Genomic DNA, 22,878 nt, shown 5'->3' with positions numbered 1-22,878 from the left:
GTGGTTAGGGGATAGGGGTTGGGGAGCAGGAGGTAGGGGTTTAGGATTGGGTTTGGGGGTTAAGGCTTGGGGGCTGAGGTTAGAGGTTGGGATTAGGGCTAGTGCTGTGGACTACGACTGGGATTAGGTGTTATGGTTTGGGACAGGGTTAGGGGGCTGGGGGTGGGGGTTAGTGTGGAGGCTGAGGGTTAGGATTGGCAGTTGGAGGCTGGGGGTTAGGGTTGTGGGGTACGGGTTGTGGGGTAGGGGATGGGGTCTGGGATTAGGATTGGAGTTAGGGGTTAGGGACTGGGGGTTAGGGTTAGGGGCAGGGGTGAGGTGTTAGGAGTTGGGGGTTAGGGATTAGTGTTAGGGGTTATGGTTTAGGGGTTGGGAGTTAAAGGTTGAGGGTTTAGGGCTGGGGGCTATGACTGGGGTTAGGGTTAGGTGTTAGGGGCTGGTGTTGGGGTGGGGGTTAGGGGTAGGGTTAGAGATTGAGGGTGGCGGAGTAGGGGTTATGGTTTCGGGATTAGGATTGGGGTTGTGGGTTTAGGGTTAAGGGTTGTGGGTTAGGATTAGGCTTAAGGTTAAGTTTGGGGGTTGGGGGTAGGGGGTTAGGGGTTGGAGGCTGGGGTGTGAGCTAAACTCGTCTTAGGCCCACACTGAACCCGTGGTGCTTTCCATGTCCTGGCAGAGTCCCTTGGGTCTTGGTGTGCCTTCAAGTACGAGGGTTAGGGTTGGGGGTTAGGGTTGGGGTTAGGGGTAGGAGGGTAGACGCTGGGGGTAGGGCTCAGAGGTTGGGGTTAGGGAATAGGAGGAGGGGGGAGGGGATGAGGGCGAGGAGGTTGGGGGTTGAGGACAGGGGTTAGGGCTTGGGGGTTGGGCTAAGGGGTGAGAGGTGCAGGGTGAGGGCGAGAAGGTAGGGGTTAGGGACAGGGGCCGGGGGATGGGAATAGGGGACCGGGGATAGGGGTTAGGGGACAGACTTTAGGGGATAGGGGTTGTTCTAAGGGGTGAAGGTTACAACGCAGGGCTTAGTGTTAGGAGTTAGGTGTAGGAGGTTGGGTTAGGGGCAAGGGCTTAGGAGTTATAGTTACGAGTAGGAGGTTGGAGTTAGGGGTCGGGGTTAGGCGTTAGCATTAGGGGTTGGGGTGAGAGGTTAGGGGATAGGGTTAGTGTTCAGGGGTCAGGTGTTGGCGTTGGGCATTATGTGTGAGGGGTTGGGGGGAGGAGGTAGGGGATAGGGGCAAGGGGTCTGGAGCTAGGGGTAGCAGGTTAGGGGTTAGGAGGTTGTGGGTAGGGGTCAGAGTTAGGCGTTGGCATTAGGCGTTTTGTGGGAGGGGTTAGCTGTTATGTTTAGGGGTTGGGGGTTAGGGGGTGTGGGTTTGGGGGAGGAGGTAGGGGCATGGGGTTAGAAGGCAGGGGTTGGGGGGTAGGGGCTGGGTGTTAGAGTTACAGGTAAGGGGTTAGGGGATAGGGGTTATGAGCTGGCATTAGGGGGTAGGGGTCAGGGATAGGGGGTACGGGTTCAGGGAATAGGGTTAGGGTGTTGGGGTAGTGGTGAGGGGTTAAGCGTTGGCATTAGTCATTAGGGGTTAGAGCTGAGGTGCTGGGATGAGGGGCTGGGGGTAGGAGTTGGGGTTAGGGTTAGGTTCCGGGTTAGGGATAGGAGGATAGCAGCTGGCGGTAGGGGTTTGGGGTTGGGTTTAGGGGATAGGGTAGGGGTTAGGGTTACGGGGTAGCGGTTGAGGGGAAGGGGTTGTGGGGTAGGGAGCAGGGGTTAGGAGCTGGGGGTTAGGGAGTAGAGGTTAGGGGTTTGGGGGTAGGGGTTAGGTGTTTTGGTCAGGGGTTAAGGGTTAGGGGTTGGGGTTAGGATTATCTGCCTGGCCCAGCACGGCATGACCTATGACAGATGTTGCTGCCATTTCACACCCTCAGGTTGTTACTCCTCTAAAGCCAGCCCACAGAGCTTGCTTGCAGAATTCAGAAGCATATAGTTTCCTACGAGGTCTTGCAGGAGCTTGTTTATTTCCACTTCATGCTCAGTTTGCCGCAGTTTGAGGGAACTGTTATACTGCTGCTCTGTCTGCAAGAGCTGCTGTGCCACGTTTTCCCATTCCTGCCTCATTAGAGATCGCTCTGCTTCCAGCTCACACCGAAGGCACTTCACTTCCCCTGCAAACAGGACAAACGGCAAGATTCAGAGTCTACACAAACAATGGTTCTGACTTCCCTGACCTTGAGCCATCTGAACTTCAGCGCAGGAGAGATCTGCCTCCGTCTCCTTCGCTCCTCAGAAGCACTGCGGACACAGAGCTATTTTTATACCACCTTCCCTAGGCAGGGGATCACCAGAGACAGGAGGCTCTCACCTTGTGTCACCTCCTTGGCCTGCGTGACAGCGTGAAGTTGGATTTCAAGCTGACTCCTGGGGATCTCCAGCTGAGATAAGTGCTGCTGAGCTTCAAACAGGCTGGACTGCAGCGTCTCCTTCACCGACCTTGAGTTGTGAATACAGGGAGAAATGCGTTTGTTGCTCCTGACGCCCACCGAGAGTTATTCCAGTCAGAAGTCAGTCAAGATCCTACCCCCGAGTACTGAAAATGGGCTGCAAGGAAACTTGTACACAGAAGCATCTTTCTGCCACTTAAAATAGCAATGCAGGCCCCTCCGGGGCAATGCCCAGGCTTTGCTCATGACCTGGCACCACACAGAAAGCCCAGCTGAATTTGATCTCAGTGGCCCAGTCCGAAACTGCTGTTGGCTGACACACGGGTAGCTGTGCCCAAAGTCTGGGCCAACAACCAAAAGCCGGGTCTCTGCTCCCAGCCTCAGCTCCGTGAGGGACGCAGCGGTGATCCGCGCTGTGAAATCAGAGTGATCTCTAGCGTGGGCACTCGGGAGAGCATTCTGCAACGCATGCGATGAGAACTGTTGCTGCGCTGGGCACAGGGAGAGGGGGATGTTTTGGGAAAGATCCCTGTATGGAATCCCCCGACCAGACCACACCAAGAGATCTGAGAGGATTCGAGAAGCCCAACCGCCCCTGGGCAACCTGGGGCCACGCGGAAACTTTTTAGAGGAAATACGCCCGTTTCAGGAATACGTAATTAAGCGAGGCTAGAAAGGAAGCGGGTTTGTTTTGAGCACCCAGCGCTGTTTTGCTTGTTCTTACTCCAATAAAATTATAAAGTTACGTTCTGCCTTCGCTTCTAGACGTGTAACAGCGCATCAGCGCTTCCGAGGGGGGTCTCTGTGGGTTGGGGGGTCTCTGCGCGTCCGTGAAACGTCCCTGGGGGGGTTTGGGAGGGATCTGTGGGGCAGGTGCGGGGGGGCTCCCTGGGGGCTGCCCCCGACCCCCCGCCGCCCCCCGGGACGCCGGGCCCCGCCCGGCCCCGCTGCCGGTCCGTGGGCCGTGCGAGGCCGCCGCCCGCCCCCCCCCGCGCCCAGCGGCTGCGCCAGCGCCCGGCCGAGGCCCGCGGGGGAGCGGCCAGCGGCGGGGGAAGGGGGGCTGAACCCGCCGCCCCGCAGCCGGGGCGCTCGCCGGGACGTCACGGACCCGTGACCCCCGGGAAGGGCGGGGGGAAAGGCGAGGGGGGGGGAAGGGAGGACCCCAACCCCCCCAGAGCCGCCGGGTTCGCACCCCCCGGGCAGGGGAGACCCCGACGCGGGCGTGACGCCACCCCCGAGGTCCCCGTACCCGCCTTCGCGCCTCACCGCAGCCCGCAAGAGCGGCCGGATCCGCCGCCGCCATCACGGTGGCCCTGAGGGGAGCGGGGTCCGCCACGGGGAGTGTGGGCGCGGCGGGGGCGGGGCCAGAGGGGCGCATGCGTGGGACGCGGAGGAGAGGTGCGGGGCGACGCCGTGGCCGCCATGGGGAGTGTGGGCATTGCCAGAGAGGGGGCGGGGCCAGCGGGGCGCATGCGCGGGACGCGGAGGAGAGGTGCGGGGCGACGCCGTGGCCGCCATGGGGAGTGTGGGCATTGCCAGAGAGGGGGCGGGGCCAGCGGGGCGCATGCGCAGGACGCGGTGGAGGGGTGCGGGATGATGCTGCGGCCGCCATGGCGGGTGAGGGCCCGTTCGGGGGCGGGGCCGGCGCGGCGCGAGGGCCGCAGGGCGGGCAGGCGCTTTCCTCCCTCGGCTGCCGCCATCGAGGAGTCGCCGCCGGTCGGGGCGGGCGCTGCCGCCTCCTCTGCCCGCCCTTCTTTCTCCTCTGCCCGCCCTCCTCCCCGCCGGCCTTTGAGGTAGGCAGGGCCCCCCGCGCTTGGGCGGGCGTCTCCGAGTTCTCCCTGGTATCCCCGGACCCTCACGCACCCCCTTTCCCCCCAGCCCCCCCTCCCCGGGAACCCCCTGAGAGGGCACTTGGTAGCGGGGGACGGGACCCCCCTGACAGGGTCGGGAGAGGGCCCCCCGCCCAGGGGGATCCCCTCCCCGGGGGGTTTTGGGGGGCAGGACCCCTCGGGGACCCCAGGTGAGGGGTGCGCCCCCATTAGTGCCACCGCTGCCCCGTTAACTCGTTATTTTCGCTGCATCACCACCACCACCACCCCCCCCCAAATCTCCCGTTTTCTCCCCCTTTCTCGCCCCTCAGGTGATGGCGGAAGAGGCCGAGCCCAGCGCCCCCCTCCCGGCAGAGGGGGCTCCCCCCCGCCCCATCCCAGAGGCCTCTGAAGGGCCGCCCGAGATCCTGAGGGCTCCCCGCACACCACCAGGTCCTCCCAGGGGTGCCCCCCCATCGCGGGCCGCTCCGAGGGGGCACCCCCTTACCCTGGGGGGTCCCCCCGAACCCCGGGGGGCAGCGAGGGCCCCCCCGCCCGATCTCGGGGCGCTGCGTGCGGCACTGGAGGCGGCTCTGACCCGAGACCCCGGGGAGGAGACGCCGGCCGAGCCGAGCCCGATTTTGGGGCTCCCCCGGCCCTCCCAGGAGGGGGAGGCGTGGGGGGAAGGTGGGGGCTTGGGGCAAGGGGCGGTGTGGGGAACCTCCCTGTGTGGCCCTGGGGTCAGCGCCTGCCGGGCTGTCGGGGTGAGGCCTCCCCTCCTGCCTGTGCCCGAGCAGCAGAGGGCAGGGACGTGGGAGGACACCGTTCAGTCTGGAGGGGAAACCCCCCAGCCGGCCCTCCTCTGCCGGCAGAACAGGATCCAGCGTCCCTTTGAGTTCCGTGCCCCGAGAGCGCAGCTTCTGCAGGAGGACGTGGCTCAGGGAGAGGTGGGGAGCGTGAGGATGGGGAGCGGGTCTCTGCCAGGGGGCGCTCCTTTGTCGGTGTGGGGAGGGAAGTCTTGGGGCTGAAACCGTGTGAAAAGCCTGTCAAGAAAACTGCCAGGCAGCGTGTTCTTGTAGAGATCTCCCAGGAACCCTGATGTTCACTGTTTCACCGTTGAATCCTTGTACCAGTAAGCAGGTAGTGATGTGTACATGACGGATTTGTCCTAGAAAGCAAATTATTTATGTTCCCCTCTAGTGAGGAATTATGTGACCAGTTTTCAAGTGAGTGGCAGGAAGGAACAGCAGCAAGTTTTGGTGACAGGACTAGAAGAAGATGTCACCAGGGTTATTTCTTTCACATCTGGTATTAACTTTTAGATGTACCGAACCCCCAGGTCGTGGCTGCACGGTCTGAAAATCCTCTGTTCCTAACTGAAACGAGTGGGAATTTTCAGTAGAAAAACTGCAGAGCTGTGCAAGGCCTTTCCTGCCTCTGGCTCCCTCTGCTTGGAGAAGGCAGGAGCTTTGCCTCTGGCTGCTGAAGGATGTTATTTTTCAAAACTGAGGTTGGAATCTGTCTCTGTCCTCTTATCTGCACCTCACTGGAGGAGGTGGACGCTGTTCCTCAGTATTGAGGTGGCAATGCTGGCAGGGGAGTTCATCGAAGAAATATCATCTATTTTCACTGGTAAAAAGAATCTGATTTTTCTTTTTTTAAGATGCTAAACATGACTCTGGCTAAAGGTAAAGTCCATTTACGGAGTCTGTTTTGGATTACTGCTTTTTTTTCCTGAATCCTGTGCTGACTGAGGGTCTTACTGTATAAAAGTTGTCAAATTCTGTCATTTCTCTGTGTTTGTTGTTAGAGATCATGGCACCAGAACCAGCAACTTCCATCATCGACAGGGCCGTCACGATGAGGAAGGAGATGGAAGCCCGGAAAGGGCTCTTGGCCTGGGCACTCCTTCACGTGTCTCTCGCAGGCATGCTGTGTACTGAAATGTGCGTTAATTGTCACACCTGAGTCAAACAAGCAAAGCCTCCTCCTTCCTGTCTCCCGAAATATTTCCTGGGACTGAGTAGTTGCAAAATGCTAACTTCTTTTTTTTCTTTTCCGGACTGGAAATCTCATCAGCTCCTATTACAACACCGCCTGCTGGCCGCTCTGATATCTTGGTGAGTTGCTGCAGCATTTAAATTAGTTTTCAAGGTTCTTTTCTTTTTTTCACTTGTCAGTTTGATTGCTGGAGAGGCAGTCTTTAAACTAGCTTTTTTTAAAAAAAAAAGCATTTTTTTGTTTGTTTTAAATGTAAACCAAAGACATAGTTTGCTTTCCACTGTCTCCCTTGAAACTTGGAATTTCATCCGTGTTAGTGACAGGTAAGGAGTGTTAACAGCTTTCTTAGACAGGAAGAACTTACTTGGTGCCTTAAATCTGTTGACCGTGTAGAGGAAGGCTTTGAGGAACACGGCAGATTTTCCTGCTCTGTTGTACCATGGGCGTGGATGGCATTTCACAAGAATTCAAGTTTGTTTTGGAGGAGCAGACGCTAAGCCTGCTGTATCAAATATGATTAGAGGATGAAGCAGGAGGAGGAGGAAAATCATGAGATGAGTTACAGATGAATTGGCAGAAGATGTTTTTTGAGAAATACTGTGAAACTTCATTGCAGTAGATTTGGAAAACAACTGTCCATCTTTAAAAATTCAATTTTAGCAGTGTCAATTAATCTCAGTACAGAAAGGAAAATTATCTCCAATGGTTCTGGCATAAAAAGGTGAAGAAATCTTGGCTGTTGCCCAAATTGGTACTTACTGACAGCACTAATAATTAGACCTGGTTTTAATGGGCATATGCCCGTTTTTGCAAACAAGACACTTTGGTTATTCTCCGTGCTCAAGCTACGATAAAAACTTCTCTGTTTCTTCTAGAACTCGCACTTGCATCTCTGCTCAGCCTGAACGCCGCCTCTGGTTTCTGGGTGTGCTTCAAATACGCAGGGGCACCGACCAGCCTGTCGTGAGTCCTGGCCAGCAGAGCCTGCTGGGGTTGCAGAATGCAGGTGGGTGCAGTCAATATCTCTGGCAATTCTTTTTGAATTCTTTTGTTTTGTTTCAAGATGGTGTCTCTCTCAAGGGCAGGATTCTCTAGCGAAGCGCATTCTGAATCGCCTCCTCTGACAGGAGCAGTAAACTGAATTACCGCAGCGTATTAAAATTCACCACGTCACGTGACAATTTGTTGAGTGTTTGTGGGCGAACTGGAGGGGAAACAAACACAGGCGGTGGGAAAGGGCAGGATGAGAGCGGCTGCTGAAGGACAGGGAGGGACTTGAACCCTGTGAGGTTGGCCAAGGAGTTTGTGACTTGTCCGTGGAAGCAGGAGCCAGGCAGAGAGTGCAGGTCCATATTTAATTTTGATGTCCCACTACTGTCTCGCTGGGTAAGGAGAATGAAAGGAGAGGGACAGACAGAGCTTTGTGTGAAGTCTGAAATGAGCCACTCAGAAATCTTTTGGAGATCAAAGCAAAGTTCTAAAAAGAAGCTGACAAGGCAAATATACCAAAATCGAGATGCTGGCACGGTAGTATTGCGCTCTGCTCGTCTGGCCTAGAAAACGGGGAGCAGACGGTTGTAACGCTGTAACACCAAGGTTTGAGCATCTCCTGTGTTCATTTGCACAGATCAGTTGAGACATTCAGCGGCTCAAGATGCACAGAGTAGGCAGGTAGAGCTGAGCTGATGAAATAGGCGATGGAATAGAGAAACCCCTGGGTTACGCAAGGTGCCTGGTAACACTGAAATCTGAAGCTGCAGGATTGGTGCTGAGGTGTTGTCCTGTGTCTCAGTCTTCTCTTTTTTCCTGTCAGTGACTTGACTGCCGAGTTCTGTAGGGGCCAGATTTTTCTAGCATCCCTTCTTGCATCTTTTCTAAATCGCCTTAAGATAGCGTTGTGTGCGTGTCTAAGCGGGGAGGAGAGTTTGGGGCTGCTGCATCCGCGATGCTCATTCTGTTTTTCCTTCCCGCAGCGGTACAAACAACTCCACCACGTGAGCTGGCGGCACCTTCTCCTCCGCCCCGGGGCCAGAGTGTGCTGAGTTACAGCCCGTCCCGCCGCCCTCGCGCCCGCCCACAGTTTGGTACCGGTTGTGTCCCGGGGTGCAGCCCCCAAGGACGGGCTCTGCCAAGCGGCAGCGCTTCTTACGTCAGTGCTGGAACCTATTCCCCGAGCAGCAGCTGCACTCGGGTAAGGACCAGGACAGCTCCCCAGCGTGCAGTTTGGGTCTTCGTTTGGTGCCCTGTGCCGCTGAAGGGGAGCGGTAGCCACTGGAGAGTTGTCTATGTGTGTGTTTGCTCCTTTTGCAAAGCGGATCTAAATTTGTCATATTGGGATTTGTCCTTCTTCCCTAGTGCCACTTCCTCGGTTTAGAGCAGCTGGTTTGTTTCAGAACAAAGCAAAGCCAAGCAATCAAAATGTAAGTGCAAAGGAGACCACAAAAACCCAATCCAGACCCCAAATGAGAGTCTTTTATGTTCATGTCGTTTAGAAATCAAGGTGGAATTCTGTCTTCCTTCTGTGACACAACCGTTTGTTTTCCTTTGCCCAAGGTTTCCAGCTCCTCTGCCAGCAGGTCACCGTCCCCCCTAGCGCTGGGCCACTGGAAAGCGGCAGGTTAAGGTCTCGTTGCGGCTCTTCCCCCGCTCTGTGTAATTCTGCGGGCGCAGAGGAGGATGTGACAGACCTCAGGGCACTGCACGCCTTCCTTCGGAGAGAGGAACAGAAGCGGCGGAGAGTCCAACTCGGTAAAAACCAAAGTGATTTGATGGGAAAAGCTTGGTCAGGAGAAGGGGGTGCGTTTGTTGGAGATTGGCTTTTATGGATGAGAAAAGTCCCAAAGGATTCCAGTGCAGCCGTACTAGGAGATAGACCTGACTCGTTTGTGGTGATCGCCTGTGACTGGGTAAAGGCGGCTGCTGACTAGTGGAGTCTCCTGCTGAGTGGTTCGGACGTGAGGTGGGACACTGTCATTTCTACCTGTCTCCATGGCTTAGGACCTCCAGAACGTTTTCCTCCAAAGATTTGCTGGGGATGGGCTGGGAACGTGTGCTGAGAGATTGTCTCTGTGGCACCCGTTGGCCGTAGCGGCCCGTGATAAGCTGCCGGGCTCTGTTGCCGTGTGATGAGAGGGATATTTTGTGGAGAAGGCGTTTCAGATGCGGGGGTGAATTACCTGCAGGCAGTTTTTGTCCTGGATAGGGACAGTCGGGGTGCAGTAGTTGTTTCTGCAGACCGACCTCAGTGTCCCTATTCATGGCAGTTCGTGTCCTTGTGTCTGGCCAAAGCCTTCATATCCTGACCTGCTGTGCCTGTGCTGTTGCGTCGAGAACTTCTTGGCAATGACTGTACGTGAGTGTTTAATGAAGGAATCGTTTCAGGGTGTTTGGATTCCAGCTCTCCTTCCAGCAGCCCAGCTTTGGGGAACTGCAGCCGTTCCATCGCCAACTGCGCGCAGGTGCTGAGAAAGTTCCGGTACCAGCTGGCCTGCAGGCCCCGGGCCCCATCACCACACAAGGATGTACCTGACCTGCGCTCGATACGGGCTGCAGAAGGGGTAAATTCCACAGCAAAAGTGGTCAAGGGAGAGAAACGGGTCTGTAAAGTACACAGCTTTGTGCAGAGGTTTGGATTCGAGCTGCATCAGGAATGTGGGAGAGAGAAATCCTCGAGCGCTGAGCTGTCTTCATCCAGCTTGCGAAGCTCGTGGTCACTGTAAATGGCCATTGCAAACTCTGAACTGTAGTGGGAAAAGGATTTCTCCCTTGGAGAGCAAGGCTCACACTGGATACAATCCATTTCTGATCTAAAACTGGAGTTGGAAGGGATTTGTGTTGAACCCCGTGGAACAGCTGAAGGACATAAAGCATAAAGCCTTTACGCTGGCGTCTGAAAGAAGTCTGATGCCAAGGAACGCCATTCCCGTGGCCTCAGTGAAATGGGATCGATTATTTCCTACGTTACCCTGATGAAACTGCCCATTCAGGTACCTCTTCCATCAAGCCTGCAGTTCAGAGCAATTTTATCCTCGTAGAGCAGAGAGCTTCAGACTGACTTTGGGCTCATGGCGGGTGGCTGTAGCGTGACTGGAGAGTGAGCGCGTCCTCCGTGAAGCTGCTGTAGGAGTCCCGTGATCCAGCCAGCAGGTGTGTAAGAATTTGGGGAAAAATGCGGTTGGAATGATGTAGTTAGCGTCAGAAACTGTCACAGACCCTACAAACTCTTGGTATTCTCTGAAGTTCTCACACGTAGTTAATGGCCCTTTCCATAGGTCTGGGCCCGGGGGACGATGCAGCGCCACCTCCTTGGTCACGTGGATTCCTGGACCACGAAGGTCAGAAACGTCGGTCCCGTCTGGGGCCGAGACGTCCCGTCTCTGTGACGAGGTTTGGTTTTCCTTGCTGGAACTCAGATTTCTAAATTGGTGTTTCTGCAGTATTTCTAGCTCGCTCTCCCGGGCTCAAAGCGTGGAAAATTCCAACCCAAAGGCTGGGTTTTTTCTGACTGTCCCGAGCAGCGTAATAAAAGCAAAAGGAAAAACCTTGGTCTTAGTTAGCAACAGCCCTTGCTGGAGCAGGGCAGAGTGAATCGCACATGGTGGCAAAACAGTCAGTCGAGCTTTGGATTGCCCCTTCACTCACAGAATCTGTCGGGTCTAAAGTTTTGCTTGTGGGTTTTGTGTGGGTTTTTTGGGATTTGGTTTTAAATAAGGGTGGTGTAAAGCAAAGATGAGTATGAGATCCGTGCCAGACTGCTGAGCATCTGTTCCTAAACCCAGGGCCAGCACGCATCAGTTCCCAGCTCCTGTCGCATACAAATCCCACACGGAGTGTTTGTCAGCTTCTTGATTTCCCCAGACCAATGTGAGAGGGAGTGGCCTCATCAAAGTATAAATTCCCTTTATGGGTGGAGGGCTGTGCTTCATCATACCCCTTGCCTCACAGTTCAGAAAAGCTTCAGAAAGCAAAGCTTTACCTGATACTTTCTAGAGATGTGTTTTCCTGACTCCTTTATTTGGATTTTCTGGTCATTTAGTCCTCTAGTCTTTTAGACCTTTTAGTCCATTTCTATACTGAATTTTCTGGTCTTTTAGAAAGTATTAGAGAGTCACTGAAACTCCGCCTGACTTGATACTCTAATTGAATTCCTTTTGTCCTTGGCTGGCTTCAGTATTTCTGTTGTTAAGCTCCTTTGTGACTGTAACAGTGATGCTGGAGGTGAGGGAGGAGGCTGCCAAATTGAGGGGGTCGGGGTTGCAGAAGCACCTCTGGGGAGCTCGGGAGCAGGCAGCTGCCCCGTGTCAGGCATCAAGCGAGGGGGCAGAAGGGGCTTGGCTGAGCAGGGACCTGCTCGCTGAGCTGCAGAGCAAAAGGAATGGCACCCTCTCTGGGAGCAAGGTCAGGCTTGGCAGGAAGGGGCAGAGCCGTGGCTCGCACACGCGGGGAGGAGAGAGGAGAGGCCAAAGCTCAGTTAGAGCTGGGAGCGGCCAGTGATGTGTCTGACAACAAGAAGGGATTTTTCAGTAGGATTGTAGCCAGAGGAGCTCTGAAGAAAACATCAGCGTGAGACTTGTTGAGGGTGGTCACCTGACAGAGAGGCGTGGGGGAGACATCGGCCTGTCAGCCCTGCACAGCCCCTGAGCAGCAGCGGGGCTTTGATGAGAAACAGGCCTTGGGGGAGAGATCAGAAACTGCCGAGTTGTGCCGAGGTGTCAGGGAAAAACAAGGGACAGCTGCCACCCCGAGCTGTGGGACAGTGCTGAACTGTGAGGAGTTCCCGCCGCGGGAACAGCGCCTGGGCGAGCAGGGGATCGGTCTGCACAGCGTGTGAGAGTGCTCTGTGCTGGTAGGAGGAAAGGTTGAGAGCTGCCTAATTGCTGATTCGCTAATTATGAAGTAAGAGCTTTAGCGAGAGCATAAGTAGGTACTATTGTAAGAATAGAGGGTCTTTCCTTCTGCACTTCAGTGGAGAGTCCGTGCCTCAGTTGCCACACGTGGGAGGTTTGACTGAGCAGGGCCGGCCTGCTTGGCAGATCCTCTGGGACTCACGGACCAGGTGGCTTTTGCTAAATGCACGTCCCAGTGTTTGAAAGTTCCACCCCCCATTGCTCTCAGTGCAGTTTCAGCAGTCCATTGTACCGCTCCATTTTCCCAGAGGCTGGTGCAGGATTGGGGATGTGATACACCCCCCAGTGCCACGTTCTTTGGCCCAAGCGTCTGTGAGGCTGTTTTGGAAATGAGTCCCTTTATCTGATTCAATCCTTTTTGGGGTGCCATGTCACCACAAGACTTGCTTCTCAAGACCTAAAATATTGTTCCAGGCAGTGGCATGAGGCACGGCATAAGTTTCCAACCAACCAGTGGCTGCTTCCACCATTGTAAGCACACAGGGTTTGTCGTGCCGAGTTTGTGGGAGCGTGATAGAATCAATCTGCCAGGCCTCCCCATATTTATACTTTAACCATCGTCCCCTGTACCAAAGGGGATTTAACCGTTTGGTTGCTTGATGGCAGCACGTCTCACATTCATGGACCACCTGTGCAATAACATCCATGGTTAAGTCCACCCCTCGGTCACTTGCCCATCTCTGTGTTCCATCTCTGCCCTGATGGCCTGAGGAGTCAAGGGCCCAGCGAGCCAGAAATCGTTCACCCTTATGCTGCCAGTCCAGATCCACGCGAGCCACCTTAATCTTAACCCACCTGTTGGTTGTTCCGATGTTCTTCAGTGTCCTGACTCTCGGGTACGTGAGCACCTACACGCTGTACTTTCACAGCCAGGTTCTCTACCCCAGCAGCAGTATCTCGCCCTCACTGAGTGCAGCCCAGATGGGTTTGCCTCTCGCTGCCCGTGGCCCCGTTCCCACTGCTGTAACCACCCCCACAGCGCATTTGCCACCACCCCGAGTCAGTGCAGAGACAGAGCACTGGCCACCTCTCTCGCTCGGCGGCAGCCAAGGCCACCTGGATGGCTTTCACCTCTGCACACTGACTCGGTAGGCACGGGCCAGGCCCCAGCACGTTGCAGTGAGCTGGGTCTCTCTGCAGTTACCCGGGTGACACCATACCTTTTCCAAATATTTGACTAGTTCTTTGGGATTCTGCACCTGTTTGGGAGTGAAGTTCCAATACACCGGAGGTGGCCACTGTTCTGGGCACTTGCCCGTGCTGTCCCACACCCCCAGCCACTCATAATTCTCCAGCCTTGGGGTAGATCTCTGGGTGATTCTCTTCAATAGTTGCTTAACCCTGAACAAAGCCTGCACCACGTGTGGGAACACACTGGCTCCCAGCAGTAAGATGACCACGTTAGTTGGATATTCAAAATTCCCCAAATTCTCAAACAGAGTTGTAAGTAGCCTCAGGACTGACAACTTCATCGTGCCATCGATCGGTGTTACACAGTTCAGCAAAATGAAAATCTTAACCCAGCTCCCATGGGTGCTGAGCAGCAGCAGGGGGACTATATACAGCAAATGAGGAGAGGCAGTTTTAAGGAGCCAAGCGATGGACGTTATGCCCAGCAATTGATAAGCCGATGTAATGAATGCTTTAACCAATGGCTATGACACACTGACCCGATCTGCCGTTATCTCGACCCTTCGAGCCCCACGCTGGGCCCCAAAAAGGACTCTCGTGGTTTGAACTCTGTCAGAGCCAAAGACCACGCAGCCGCTTGCTCACCCTCCCCTTGGGGGAATGGGGGAAGAGAGTGGAGGGACACAAGGAAAACTCGTAGGTTGAGATAAAAAACCACCAGTTTAGTGACTGTAATAAAACAATAACAGTAATAGAAAGTACAGATGGGTGATGCCCAAGGCGATTGCTCAGCACCCACCGACCGATACCCAGCCCGCTCCCGGCCAGCGCCCCCGACAGAACAGAGATCCTGCCGTCACAACACACAGCCCTGGGGCTGTGCTTCCTCCCAGCTGGAGAAAATTGACTCTACCCCAGCTGAAACCAGGACCCTGTTGTAGCAGATTAAAGCTACTCTGTGAGCGTGGGACAGAACTGGACACGGGCGAGCAAACGCTTCAGGTGACCGCAAAGTGGGGCAGGGCAGTCTGGAGTGTTTCTGTCGGGACCAAAGCAGGTGCTCGGGGGGCTGTGCTGGGGTGTGTGAACGCTCCAGGACGAGCCGGGGGGTGCAGGAAGGTGCTGAGGGGAAATGATGGGGGCCTGGGGACACCCTGAGAGGAGCTGTTGACCAATGGCGAGCTGGGTCCCTCCCCCCTGCAGCGGAACCCTGCCCCACCCGGCCTGGGTGACGCGTCACCGTGACCCCCTTTGTGACACGCTTCTGTGTCTCGCCCGGCACCGTATCTAAGCAGTGCAGCCCCACGGTGTCTGACAACACGGGGAAGGGACAGGGCAGGAGCGCAGCGAGGAGACTCCTGAGCACGGCCCACGTCTTTTCCCATCGCTCCCTAAAGCTGAACCCCCCACGGCCCCTCAACCACTTTCCTCCATTTTTGAGGATGGCAGAGAGACCCCCCAGCAGCCCCAGGGTGGTTTGGGAGGAGGTGGGGGCTCCCCAGGAGAGCAGCTCTCTTCCAGAGCCCTGTGAGGTGTCCGTGGTCCAGCCGCTGCAGATGGGTGAGTAGAGGGCTCCGCGGGGCTGGCTCGATGCCGGGACCCCATTTCCTCGGCGTGGGGCCATTTAAAGCTCTGCGCCGCCCGGGAGGCTCGTTGGGAAGGTGGCGTGTCTACTGACTCTTCCTTGTTACCTGTAGGCGAGACCCTGCCGGAGGAGGATCCAGAGCTCACAGAGCTCCAACCAAGACGGGATTCTGAGAGCACCTCGTTGCTTTCTTGGCTTGACAGCAGCAACATGACAATGGTAACGAGCTCCCAGGGACCCTTGTCCGTGGCATCAGCTTGTGCAGCAAAGGGACCCAGGGACGGTTGAGCTGATCAGCCGTGCAGCACCGTCGGCATGCTCGGAGTGACACGCCTTCCCCCCATCCCTCCTCCCGTAGGTGTCTGGCGAACACCTCCGGCCTTCTCAGAGGACGGACATTCTCCTCGTGGCCATCGAGGCCTTGACGGCAGACGATGCCAGTGACAGGCAGATGGGCAGTGACATCGTGGACATGGCTGTGAGGGACCCCGCATCCTGGCTGATGGATGTAAGTGCCCCGTGGCTGGATTGTCCTTCCATGTCAAGTCTTGTTCTTCCCTCCTGCCCTAACACAGCTCTCAGGCACCCAAAACCCATTTCAAGGCAGCAGGGAGGGGTGGGAATGGCAGCACCATCCTTACCCATGTCCCCTCCAGGTGCCAAAAGTGATGAGATACATCCACAAAAATGTGGAGCACATCTGCACGGAGCCAGCCCGGAACAGCCTGGACTCGCTGCTGCTGCTGCTGACCAGCTGGAGCCCCAGGGAGGTGGTCAGGAGCCTTCTGAGGATCTCTCCAGCGTGTGACAGGTACCGGCCCCGACAGCCTTGAGGGCTTGTTTCCATGGGGAGAGTGGCCCAGAGACTCTGGCTGCCAGACCACGGGAAACTGCGGGATATCCCCGAGGAGCAGGGCTCTCCATCCCACCACGCTTCCCGCTTCAGCCCGAGCCGGCCCCAGCAGAGCCCCTGCCCCACGGGAACAGAACCTCACCCCCCTCTGCCTCCCCGGGCACCCCGAAATGAGGGGGTGGGCAGGGCCGGGGTCCGGAGGAGCCGAGGCAGCCCGACTGACCGAGTTGGCTCTGGCTCCGCAGCGCTGCCGTGGCCATGTGGGAGGTGCTGATCTCCACGCCCTGGGAGTTATGCACCATCTTGCCGGAGCTGGTCAGCGTGCTGGAGGACTGCCGGGAGCGCAGGGTGTTCAGCTCTGCCGTGGATGACGCCTGCATCTACCCCTTGGCTGTGAGTGACCCACACCCAGCCCCACCGCTCTGACTTCCTCCTCCTCCTCCTCCTCCTTCCCCTGCTCAGCACCAGCCAGACCCCTGTGCCACACGCTCGGGCCCACCCCACGCTGGTTTGGCCCCACCAAGCCTGTCCCGGCACAGGCAGCGCTCTGCCCTCCCCCTGCCTGCATCCCCCTGCCCAGCTCCGCAGCCTGGAGACCCCGGGAAGGGGCAGAAACCAGAGTCAAGGCGGTTGCTGGTCCTGGGTCAGAGACGTGGGGACTCGGAGGTGGTTTCAGGGGGAGAGGAGACATTTCCCATGGACCGTGCTGGTGGGGAGGAGGGAGCCCTGCAGCTCTGCTGGTCTCTCACCACTGTCTCCGTTTTAGCTCCTGGTCTGCACCGACATTGATGACAAGGACTTTGCTGCCCTCTACAATGCGCAGAGGTTCCTGAGGCATCCCGGCCCGGTGACGCTCTCGCTGGTGCTCACGGGCCTCATCACACTTTCAGAAACACCCGAAACGGTGAGCGGGGGGTCGGCAAGGGGAGACACACTGGTATCCGGGGCCTGGGGGATGCGGTGGCTTGGCCCCGTCTGGGAGGATGAGGGGTGATGGCTCCAAGCACCCTCCCTGCTCTGAGGGGGCTGGGGGGTGCCTGGGGGGGGTCCTTCACTGCTTCACAAGAAGGTGACTGGTGTGTTCCGTACAGGCAAGGAAAATGCTGGTGTTGCTGCCCGACATCATGGAGAACTTGCTGGCAGCCAACGCCGATGTCAGGATGAAGGCCCTGATGCTCTTCATCAACATGATGGGTCACATGAAGAGGGAAGAGGCCAACCTCATCTCTCTGAGGGTTGCAGAGAAGCTCCTGCCCCTCTTTGATGATGTAAGTCTGCCATGGGAGCCTGAGCAGAGGCGATGGGTGAGAGATGGCTGCCCTCCAGTGCGGCCATGCGGGAAGCACTTGGGCAGGGGTCCCCCCCTTGCTCCTCTTGCGTAGCCTTTTGGGGCTCTTCCTCTCCCCGCTCCTCTTCCGTGGCCTTTCAGTGCTCTGGGGCCGTTATGCTGCAGCCGCAGGTCTGGCCGACGGCTCCTGGTTCAGGATCTGATCCCGGAGCAGCTCCTCTCCCCCGGCCACGCTAACGCCCCTGCTCCCCGTGGGCGAGGAGCGGCTGGTGCTGAGCTGCCTCTGTCCTCCTCCCTGCCAGGAGTGCAGCCGGGTGCGGGAGCTCTCCATCCGCCTCTTCAAAGACGTGATGAAGACCGCGGTGGGGAGAAACAAGAGAAAAATGGTGAAGACAGCACAGAGTGTCCTGGTCCCACTGTTACTCCGTATGAGCGACCAGGTGGAGAGCGTGGCCAAGGTGCGGTGACCAGCGATTGGTGTCACGGGGAAGGGTGTGCTGACACCACGGGGGTGGCCTGGGCGTGAGGGACAATGGGAATGTGTGTCACCGCAGGGTCCCGCTGCACTGGTCCCAGTGCTGCAGAGCTGGAGGGGGAGTTGGGGACCCCCCGGCCCACAGGAAGGGTCCCTGCAGCCCCAGCACGAGCAGGGCCAGAGAACCTGGCACAGACAGTTCCCTGCTCAGCCGGGGCCGGCTCCCAGAGCGCGGGATGGCCCCAGCAATGAAGGGGGATCCAATCCCGGGATCACCCCGTGCCCCCAGCTCAAAGCCAGGCCCAGAGCAGGAGGATGCCAGGTCTTCTCCCCGGGCTCTGGTGCCATCTCCCAGCCTCTGCTTCTCCGCAGGCTTCCCGGGACACCCTCAGCGCCTGTGGAGAGTTCCTGGGCAGGAGGAGGCTCAGATCCGCGGCCAAGACATGGCAGACAGACCTGATCGGACAGTGCTTGGTGAGGACACCCCCCACACCCCGGGGCGGGCTGGACGGGGGCTGCAGCCGTGCCTGGGGGCGCTGTGCCTCTCTGCATCGGCGCCCTGCTCCAGCCCCGCTGCTCCAGCTGCAGCCTCCTTCCCTGCCCTCCCGCACGCAGCCCCCAGGGGCTCTTCTCCAGGAGAGCCCGGCCCAGCTGGGCCCTGGCAGCGGGACGGAGGGGTCTCAGCACCCCCAGCCCCCTCTGCCTGCGGCTCTCTCTGGCCCTCAGCCCCACGGGGCTCCCGGCTGGGAGATGGGAGTCACTGGGAGGGAGCGGGGGTGCTGGCAGGAGGGACTGGTCCGGACGGCTGCGGAGGGTCCGTACCAGCCCCGTGCCCTTGTGCTCCCTCAGATAACGCACAGGAAGAGCAGGGTGGACGAATACCTGCTGCAGAGCCTGCCCTACCTGAAGGACCCTCAGGCCACTGTGCGGGAGGCGGCCGTCAGGTTCATCGGTGAGTCCCCGGGGACCCATTTCTGGCCGCCCAGCCCCAGTTCCCACTGGTGGGCTCGCTGGGGGTCTTGCTGGGTCCCACTGCCCCCTTGCTGGGGCATAGCCCTGCCCAGGGGGAGCAGAGCTCTGACATTACCTCTGTGCCCCAGGTCTTGCTGCGCGGCACCGGAGGATCCTCAGCCAGGAGAGTGTGGGGGACATCTGTGATGGTGAGTAGGGACAGAGCCCGGGCAGGTGCTGCCGTGCCCGGCCCCGCCCCAGGAAAATACTCCAGGGGCAGACGAGCAGTTTCAGGAGGTTTTTTTCAAGAGCAGCTTCACAGTTGTTTGTGTCTTAACACATAGGTTAGCATATCTCTTTAGTAAGGTCTTGAAATTGGAGGAATTTTGTTTTCTCACCAAAAAGGAAGGGACTTTGTGGGGAAAGAACAGCCATCCCTGTCCTGCCCCTTGCCAGGAGGCTGATGATGTCCTGGCTCCACGCTGGGATGCTCAGATCAATACACGGGCTCGTTGAGGCCGCACACAGCTCTAGACCCGCTCGTACAGCAAACGAAAAAATGACTCTGAGGCCTGGCCCGGTCCTGAGCCCCTCTGTGTGTCGGGGGCACACGGGTCATTCCTGAGCAGCAGCTTCAGCCGCTCTGGTTCTCTCACCGGCTCCTCCTGGCAGGGAAGGAGATGGCTGGGGCTGGCATGGGCTGGGGGGGGTCCTGGGGGTCTCTGCGGGCACTGGGGGCTCACGGCTGCTCTGCTCCCTTCTCTCACAGCGCTCCTGCCCTTGGGGAAAGACTCGGAACTCTCCATCAGGTCCCTGGCAGCCGACACCGTCTCACTCCTGACAACAGAGCAGAGTCTGAGATCAAGATGGAGCCTGCGGTCGCTGTGCTGCTGGCTCTGATGAGCCTCCGAGAGACCAAATGCTCTGGAAGACGGCTGTACTGGATTAATGATTTTTTTAAATAAAGCTGGAGCCACAAGCCACTGGGACTCCGTAGCGTCCTTCCCACGGGGACCCCCCTGAGTGTGCTGAGCAGGGTCCCCGCCGGCCTCTGCCGCTGCCCCCAGGACCGCACACCCGCACCCAGCCCGGAGAGGAGGAGGAGGAGGAGGAGGGAAGCTTTAGCCCATCCTGCCCCTCCCGAGACACCTCAGGGCACGAAAAGGCACCGCCAAGCTGGCACGTCGCCATTTCTCCCAGCACCAAAATCCTCTCCTGTACTGGGGAGCTGAGCTGGTTTTGACTGGGCACTGGTTAGTTGCTAGAACATTCTGGGGTCAAACTGGGGGATTCTGGGGTCCAAAGAGAATTTTGGGGAAAAAGTGGGAGGCTTTTGGGGATGCTGGTGGAGATTTTGTGGTAAAACTGTGGGATTTTGACATTCAGGATAGATTTGGGGATGAAAAATAGGAATTTTGGGGGTGCTGAGGCTGATTTGGTGTCAAACTGGGAAATTCTGGGATCAAAAGTGGGAGATTTGGGAGTCAGAAATGGGAGATTTGGGGGTCAAACATGGAAATTTTGTGGTAAAACTGGGGGATTTGATGGTGAAACGTGGATCCTGGGGCCATGGATGGTTTTGGGGTGAAAAGGGGGTTTGGGGGTCTCACCCTGCAGCACCCAGGTGAGGGTGGCCCCGGTGATGGTGGCAGCGCTGTCCCCCACCCCCACGGCCTGGAGGACCACCCAGGTGGTCAGGGCGCCCATCAGGGTCTGTACAGAGCTCCCAGCCACACCCAGTTACTCCCAGTTACCCCCACCTGCCTCCCAGCTACTTCCCAGTCCTTCTTAACCCCCAGACACCTCCCAGTAGTCCCCCACCACATTCAATTACCAGTGACCCCCAGCCCATCCCAGTGCTCCCAGTTACTACCCAGTTACCCCCACCTACACCACCTCCCTCCCAGTTACCTCCCAGTCTCTCCCAGCACTGCCCCGGCTCCTCCCAGGGGCCCCCAACCACCTTCCAGTGTCTCCAGTCCTCTCCTAGTGCTCCCAGTTACCCTCCCAGTTACCTCTCAGTCCCCCAGGTCCCTCCTAGTAGCCCCCAGCTGCCTCCCAGTGCCCTCCAGTCCCCTCCAAGCAGCCCTTCTGGTGAACCCCAGCCCCTTCCCAGTTCCACCCAGTGGCACCTGGAGTTCCTCCCAGCACTAGTACTGGAGGTAGTTGGGGCTGATGCTCTCGGGGTACACCTGAGGCAGCAGCATCTGCTGAGGGGGGACACATGGAGGGGGGTGGGGGTCAGGTACCCCTGGGACCCTCAGGGACCCCAAATCACCCCTGTGGCCTCTCCAAACCCCATTCGCCCCCCCCTGCCCTAGTCCCTCCAAAATCCCCTTAGCCCCTGCCCAGATCCCACTGGCCCCCCAGTTCTCCATTTTCCCCCCCAAGATTCCAACAGTCTCCCCGGAACCTACCGGCCGCCCCTTCTCCCCGTCCTCCTCCAGGCGCGGGGCACCCGATGGGGAACGGCTGCGCCTCCTCCTCTGCCCCTCGGCGTCAGGGGCTGAACAGCAGCCGGGTCCCCGCTGCCCGCGCAGCCTCTGCCCCGCTCACAGCCGCGATGCTCCTCCTGCTCGGAGCGCAGGAGGGATCTGCCCCAAGGAAATACCCAGTCATGGCCTTGTTTTAAGAAATCCCGTGGCCGTGAGCGTCTGGGCAGCGCGGTGTTGGGGAACGTCACCCCTTGGCTCCAGCTCCGCTCTGCAGCAAACAGATGAAGTTTGTTGTTGAACTGACGTTTGCAGCGGTTACACTCAGACGTTCAGTGCCTCCTTCTCTTCTCCTGGTGTTCCCCACACCCCTCCTCCCCGGCTCCTCTCCCACGGCCCGACCACCTCTGTCCCTGCTCCAAAGGCCGCCGCTGAATTCAGCTGTTCCATCCCCGGGTCGGGCTTTTCCTGGCGGGGGTCAACCCACCACAGCCGGGCCCCTTCTCTCCCCGGGGAAGGCACAAACCAAAGCAATCCTACCGGGAACGAGCAGAGCACCAGGAGGAAAGGGTCTCTGAAATTCAGTGATGTCTGAAAATCTCGACGACGTCTCTGTCCCCAAAACGAGGATTAACGCGTTTGTGGTGACTCGTACACGCACAGGGACTGATGAGAAGATTTTGCCACCTCTTGGGCGCCCGCTTAAACCACATCTCAAGGGAGGGGAGTCTGCTGCAGGCGCAGCGCCGCCCTGCAGGACCCCGCGTCCAGGAAGAGGGGGAAGGGGCCCCCCACTTCGGGCTACCCACCCCCTCAGAGCCCCCTTTCCCAGTTCCCGCTCCCCCCAGCACCCCAAAACCCCCATCGGGGCGAGGGCAGGGGGCTGGCACACAGCGCAGCCCTAAGGGACCCAGGCCTCGGGCAGGGAGGAGGGGGTGGCTGAGGGGGCTCAGGGGGAGTTGGGGCACAATCCCCCTCCCCAAATTGCCAAATTCCACCCCCCCTGCTGCTCCCCAAGGGCGAGGCAGGAGCAGAGCCACTGCAGCACCACCACGGGCTGGAGCTGGCGACCCAGGGGGAGCCGGAGCGGGGCCAAGTGAAGGGGCACGGCGGGGGGGCACTGGCACTGGGGGGGTCACTGGGAGCAGGGAGGGGCACTGGGAGCTGGAGACAGAGGCGAGGGGAACTGGGAGTTGCTGGTTTTAGTGGAGCTGGTCCCACCCTGTGTCCACCCCACCCCCTGCCCTCCCCTGGGCGGGGGGGGAAAGGGTCGGATAATGGTGGGGCTCGTGCCAGTGGGTGTGCAAAGGCTGGTGCTTGTGCAAGCTTTGGGGATGGGGAAAGGCTCGTGCAACGTTTGGGACTTGTACAAACGTGTGTGCAAAGGCCTGTGCAAAGTTTGGAGCTTGTGCAAAGGCCTGTGCGATGCTCAGGCTTGTACAAACACACGTGCCACGTCTGGGGCTGGTGCAAATGCAGGCGCAACACCTGGGACTTGTGCAAAGCCCCGTGCAAGCCCTGGTGAGCGTCCAAGAGCCCTGGGACACGGGAGGCCTGGGATAAACTGTGAAGCACTGGGGGGCACTGGGATGAACTGGGACGGACCAAGGGGCACTGGGAGTTTATTGGGTTATTAACAATATTAACAATATTCTCCTGTAATTCCTGACAGTGTCACAGAAAGAACCCTTCAGCTTTACCATCTGCACCTCCTTCTCTGGATTCACAAAGAAATCATAGGGTAATTCCTAGTAATTATGAAAATTAATCAGAAAATAATACTGAAGAAAGTAACAATCGCAGCTGAACAACAGAGTCAAATAAAGGAAGGAATGGAACGAGCAAAAAGTGCCTCAGCTCTTGGAAGCTGTTCCTACACATCATGCTTGTATACTAATCCTCTGAGAGATCAGCATCAGAGGAATTCCAAATTCTCTTGCAATGTTATGTCTACGAGAGAACCCAAACCATTCCAGGTCATAAGGTAAAGAATAACAAAATAATTCCACAGCATCATC

General features: G+C 57.8%; 1 pseudogene; it reads left to right on the top strand.

The window, feature by feature from the left end:
* Positions 1-6,053: 6,053 nt before the first annotated feature.
* LOC141968912 (transmembrane protein 209-like) lies at positions 6,054-10,621 on the top strand (annotated as a pseudogene).
* The last annotated feature ends 12,257 nt before the right edge of the window (positions 10,622-22,878 follow it).

Source organism: Athene noctua, chromosome 21 (genome assembly GCF_965140245.1).
Source record: "Athene noctua chromosome 21, bAthNoc1.hap1.1, whole genome shotgun sequence".
NCBI classification, from domain to species: Eukaryota; Metazoa; Chordata; class Aves; order Strigiformes; family Strigidae; genus Athene; species Athene noctua.
Note: the sequence above shows the minus strand (reverse complement) of the source record. Positions and strands in the feature narration are given on the sequence as shown.